Source organism: Nicotiana tomentosiformis, chromosome 11, assembly GCF_000390325.3.
Source record: "Nicotiana tomentosiformis chromosome 11, ASM39032v3, whole genome shotgun sequence".
Lineage (NCBI taxonomy): Eukaryota > Viridiplantae > Streptophyta > Magnoliopsida > Solanales > Solanaceae > Nicotiana > Nicotiana tomentosiformis.
Genome location: NC_090822.1, coordinates 88,165,381 through 88,172,114, shown reverse-complemented (window position 1 = coordinate 88,172,114; position 6,734 = coordinate 88,165,381).

Genomic DNA, 6,734 nt, shown 5'->3' with positions numbered 1-6,734 from the left:
CTGGGTCCATCCAAATTGGTTGTACCCTGAATAAGCATCGAGAAAACTCAGTATCTCATGTCTAGCCATTGCGTCGATCATTAGATTGATATTTGGAAAAGGAAACGAATCCTTCAAAAATGCTTTGTTTAGATCCTTATAATCTACACACGTTCTAAATTTTTTTCCTTTTTTAGGTACGACTACTATGTTAGTTAGCAAATCCGGGTACTTAACTTCCCGGATGGAACCTATTTTCAAAAGTTTAGATATCTCCTCTTTGATGAACACGGGTTTGATGTCGGACTACAGCCTTCTCTTTTGCTTGACCGGATGAAACTTTGGATCCAGGCTCAACTTGTGAGTTGTCACCTCCGGTGGAATCCCTATATTATCTAAATGGGACCAGGCAAAACAATCTGCATTAACATTAAAAAAGTCAATAAGGTTTTTCTTGAGCTTGGGAGTTAGTCCCGTGCCGAGGTATACCTTTCGATTCGATAGGTTCTCGATCAATACAACCTATTCCAATTTCTCGATCATCAATTTAGTGGCATCGGTGTCATCGGGTGCTCTGAAGGATCTCAGAATGCCATAATCATCATCTTCGTCCGATACGTTCTCCTCCTATTTTTCCGGCTCGATTGAGGTCAGGATAGTTGATTGCTATTTGGTTTCCTTTCCTTCGGTCAGTTCCCTGCTTTTTGGTGCCAAACCATAGGCACTGGGATTACTTCATCGATAACAAATATTTTCGTTTGCGGCTGGCTATTCCCCGCAGACTGTTTTGATTCCTCCCGGAGTGGGAAATTTCAACACCTGATGTAAGGTTGAAGGCACCGCTCTCATGCCGTGAACCCATGGCCTTCCGAACAAGGTGTTATACCTCATATTCCCCTTGATCACACTGAACTTTGTTTCCTGGGTGTCCCGGCAGTGTTTACTGGTAAAGTTATCTCACCCTTTGTTTTCTCGCAAGCCATGTTGAATCCGTTCAACACCCGGACCACATGTATGATTTGGTCCAACAATCCTAGTTGTTCTACGACCCCCTATCGGATGATTGATCTCGTCCAAGTTCACATCTTAATTTTAGGTTATGAAAACGGTCGACGCAATAATAATACCCAACAAGAGTCGGGGTCAAATTCCGCAGGGAGCTGTATGTATGGGAGTTAGTAGTATATATCGTAGCGCGTGAGTTTGTATATCTAAATTTGCACTTCCACAAAATTGGGTTGTTTTAAAGTCTAAATTAAACTACGATTTCAATTTAAGAAATAAAACTAGGAAATTATTTTTTGTTGTTTTTCAAATGTTGTAAAAAGACTAGGGCTATGACTTTCACCTAGGTGTTTGCTTAATGGGATATATACTTTAAAGCTTGTTTTGTTGGTTGGGGTGTATTATAGCTATCAACTCACCCGAGCCAATTGGGACCCTGTCCAAATGCACCAACAAGTCTATAAACATAATATGAACCTGCACAAACTCTCGAAATACGTAATTCAACAACGAAACCAAGAATCACACCGCAAAACTGAATTGAATCAAAATATGAACTTCAAGTTTCTAATTTTCTCAGAATGCGCCGAATAATACTTAGACTACTCGGAATGATACCAAATTTTGCGTGCAAGTCTTAAATCACCATACGGAACTATTCCCAGGCTCCGAATTCTGAACGGACCTCAATTACTCCAAAACCTATTCCAAACCAAATTTAATGAACTTTAAAACCTTTAAAGAGCTAATTTTCACTATTAGGCACCGAAACGCTCCCGGGTCATCCAAAACCCGATCCGAACATACGCCTAAGTCTAAAATTATCATACGAACCTGTTGGAACCATCAAATCCCTATTTCGAAGTCGTTTACTCAAAATGTTGACCGAAGTCAAACTTACCCCTTTTTTTAAAAGGCAATAAAGGAACCAAGTGTTCCGATTTTAACCCGAACCCTTCCAATTCCTGAACTAACCATTCTCGCAAGTCATAAAATAGTAAAAACACATACGTGGAGTCTTATTTAGGGGAACAAGATTCTAGATAGCAAAACGACTGGTTGGGTCGTTACAGCTTCCACATCAACAAGAGCCTTCCCCGTAGTAAGGAAAGGTCTACCAAGAATAATCGGCACCTCATAGTCCACTTCATAATCAAGAATACCAAAATCCGCCGGTAGAATGAACTTATCAACATGAACCAATACATCTTCAATCACCTCCAACGGTCTCTTCATTGTACGATCGACCATTTGTAATCTCATAGATGTGGGTGTTGGTTGCCCAATTCCCAAGGTCTTGAAAACCGAATAGGGCATCAAATTTATACTCGCCCCAAGATCACAAAAAGATTTAGCAAACTCGACACTTTAAATGGTACAATGGATTGTGAATGCGCCGGGATCTTCCAATTTAGGAGTCATTGAGTGCACAATTGCACTCACTTGATGAGTGACTTTGATAGTTTTGAAATTCATCAACTGCTTCTTTGTCACCAAGTCCTTCATAAACTTTGCATAACTGGGCATTTTCTCCAAGGCTTCAACTAATGGCACATTTATCGAGAGACTCTTCATCATATCATTAATCTTTTTGAATTAATTTTTGCCATTTTGCTTGGCTAGCCTTTGAGGATATGGAGGAGGTGGCTTAAGCAATGGTGCCTTAGCCTTTTGCACTACCTATTCCGGTATGTCAATAACATGATCTCTAGACGGGTTCACTTCCTCTTGAGTCTCTTCCACAGTGTCATCAATAGCAATCCACACTTCATCATTTGCTTGCACCACATTATTCGGGATCTCCTCTTCTTCTACCACTTTCTCATCATCCACAAGCTGCATTTGACTTGAGGTGGGTGCATTCCCACCTCTTCCACTTCTTGTAGTAACGACCATGGCATGCCCCGTGTTGTTTCCACCCTTTTGGTTCACCACCGTATCACTTGGTAGTGCCCCCTTAGGACGCGAATTTAAAGCATGAAAGATTTTTCCCATTTGCACTTCCAAGTTACAGATCAAGATGTTGTGTGAAGTAAGTTGAGCATCGGCATTGGCGTTCTTCTCCATCATTTTCTTGAACATGTTCTCAATACGATCCATTTCATTGTTGGAAGAACTAGGACCGTGGGAAGGATAAGGAGGTGGGTTGATCGGTTGTTGATACATCGGGGGCCTTTGAAAACCCGACCCGCGATTTCCTTGATTATTATTCCACCCGCCTTGATTGTTTCCTCCCCCATTGCCTTGGTTATTGCTGTTATGCAAATTCCCTTGATTATTGCTTCCACTCCAATTGCCTTGACTGTTGTTGTTATTCCAATTGCTTTGATTGTTTCCACCACTCCAATTACCTTGGTTGTGAAAATTCCAAGTGCCTTGATTATTTTGAGGTCTCCATTGTTGTTGGCTAGGGCCTTGGTAGTTGTTTCTTTGCCCTTGAAAGTTGTTCACATATTGGACCTCCTCTTCTTGGTCATTGTAAGATTCATTTTGATCAAATCCACTATCATCTTACACAAAATTGTCCACTCTTTGTTTCACTTGTGGACTCTTGTTCTTCGCTTGTTCACCATCATACCTACTCCCTCCATTGCATTGACTTGCCTTGGGTTTTGCACTTGTTGAAGTTGAGCCTTTGACAATTGGTTCATGGTGGTAGTCAACTTGGCTATGACTTGTCCATGATCATGTAACTCTTTGTGAAGGTGAATCACATTGGGGTCACCTTGTGGAACATTAGCCCAAGATTTCCACGCCGATGAAGTATCCGCCATCTCATCCAAGATATCACACGCCTTCGCATAAGGCGTAGTCATGAAGTTCCCACCGTCAAGTTGATTCACTACATATTGGTTGGTTGTGTTGATCCCCCGATAGAAAGTTTGTTGAATCATGTTCTCCGTCATATCATTGTTAGGGAATTCTTTCACCATTGTTCTATACCTTTCCCATATCTCGTGTAGTGGTTCATTGGGCTCTTTCTTGAATGCTAGAATTTGATCCTAAAGAATAGCCATGTGCCCGGGAGAGAAGTACTTAGAAATATATTTCTCCGTTAATTCATCCCACGTATGAATGGAATGATTTGGCAAATGTTCCAACCAATCTAAAGATTTCTCCCGTAGAAAAAAGGGAAAAAGCCTTAGCCTCAAAGCATCCCTGGAGATATTTGTTTGTTTACTCCCCCAACACGTATCTATGAACCCCTTCAAGTGTTTATATGCATTTTGACCTGGTGCACCGGTGAAGAACCCTCGTTGCTCAAGCAAAATAAGCATCACGTTAGTTATTTGGAAGTTGTCTGCCCTAATACGGGGAGGGACTATAGCACTTATATACCCTTGATTCGGCAACACCCGATGTGGAGCCGCTCGTGGTGGAGGTGGGGGTGGAACGAGCACATTGTCATGAGGTGGTCGGCCTCGTCTATTGGATTGAGGTTCAAGAGGGACCTCATCTATTCGATCATCCTCAACATCCACATCCCCCAAAGGTAAGTTTTCAAGCTCATTGTTTGCCATGATTGCTCCTACAATTTATCAACACGTTAGTAACATGGAAGGAAAAGAAGATATTCCTAAAAACACACCTAAATATATAGCTAACACCATTTTTAGCTCCCTGACAACGACGTCAAATATTGATCTTGTCCAATTTCACACATCAATTCAAGGTTATGAAAAAGGTTGATGCAATAATAATACCCAATAAGAGTCGGGGTCGAATTTCGCAGGGAGCTATAGATGGGAGTTAATAGTATATATCGTAGCGTGAGAGTTTGAATATCTAAGTTTACTCTTCCACAAAATGGGGTTGTTTTAAACTCTAATTTAAAACTACAATTGCAAGTTGGGAAATAAAACTTAGAGATTATTTTTGTTGTTTTTTAAATGTTTTAAAAAGGCCTAGGGCTATGACCTTTACCTAGGTATTTTCCTAATGGGATATAAACCTTAATGCTTGTTTTATTGATCGGGATGTATTATAACTATCAACACTCAATTACCCACTCAATACCTCTCGGTCAGAGAGTGATTTTGCCCAATTTGGCTTTCTCAAGTCCAAATGGGTATTGAACAAAACGATTGATAAAAGCTCAAGTCGGGTTATTACTATCTCTAGGTTGAACCCTTTAATTGGGATTATCAATCTCTCGATTGATCCAATTTCTTGTTAGCCAAGTTTTCCTAGACTAAGTCTCTCTTTCTCAAGTTGAGACCAAGTCAAATAGACATGAACTAATGTTTGCAACCATTAATTCCACAAATAAAAGCAAGAACATGGCTAAATAATAAACACCCAACCATAAACAAGCGTTAAATCAAACACCCATTAAGTTTACACACTAGGGTTGGGTCACAACCCTAGTAATCTAGCTACTCATGCTTGAAATGGAAGAAAAAGAAGAAGAAATGATAATTAAACTCATATTGCTAATTAAAATGATAAAACTTATGGTCAAATAGCTCAAAATATGAAAAATTACTAAAAAGAGTAAAAGGAAACAACTATTGTAGCAGATGATGTCAAAAGTTGACCTAAAAATGTGAAACTTGTCTATTTATACAGGGCTAGAAATTTTGGATAAAAATACCCTTTTGGAGGTTCTGCGGCCGCACAATTCCATGTGCGGTCCACACTTTTCTTTAGCTAGACACGATTGGAAGTCTGCGACCGCATAATTCTGAATCGTGGCTGCAATGCACTCTTTCTGCGGTCCGCAAAATTGTAACTGTGGCCGCACCTTGCTCTTCTACGGTTTATACAATTGTATCTGTGGCCGCATAGTTCTTTTTCTGCGGCCGCACAATTGTTGTGCGGTCCGCACTTCTGGGAGGCTTGGAATTAATCTTCTCTGAACTTTGCTTCTAGCTCAGCTTTTGCGGCCGCACAATTCATGTGCGGACCGCACTTGCACCAGTCTGATGGAAATTCCTTCATAACCTGCGGCCGCAAATGATATTCTGCGGTCCGCACAATTGAGCTTTTATGCCTTTTTTGTCCTTGAGTTCAGAATACTCTTTCTTGAGTTGGATTTCATCTCGGGAGTACATCTTCCAATATTCCTGCAGTTATGCACATTTCATAAGTTTTCGGGAAGACAATTAAACGCTTTTGGACTAAAATGAAAGCTAAAAGGCGCTAATAAGTAGTCAAAATCCCCACTTATCAATGATGTTGGCCTAGATACCTGGATCAACCAATACATTTTTAACTCGAGATTTATTGATAAGTACAAATATTACCAGTGCATCATTGTGAGGCTGGATGATGCCCTCAGCGTCTTCGTCGCTGAACGAGATGGCCCCTTTCAAGACATAGTCTCGAGGTGCATTTTTCCCTTGTGATAGAAACTTTGGTGCGCTTTATCATCGGCCCTTGGGGGACATCCAAACCCCCGATGATAATGCTGATCACGTGCTGGGGCTCTTCTTATTCGACCTGTTTGTTGGCGCCCCTATTTCTGAAATGATTTTTGGCCACTTCCCTCAGGAATTCTCGAAGGTTCCCATTGTTCAATAATCGAGCTAGTTCTTCCCTTACTATCGACAATCTTCGGTCCTATGACTGTGAGTACTGTGGTGCTTACACACCAAGCTATGATCCCTCTAGTCGGGATTAGACTGGAGTGGTCCGGGCCACTTAGTTTCTTTGATGCGTCTTATTGGCCGACACTATACCTACTGCGTCTTCATTGAAATCATACTCCGATAATATCGGCGCTTCCCTACCTCCGAGTGACCTGTCAA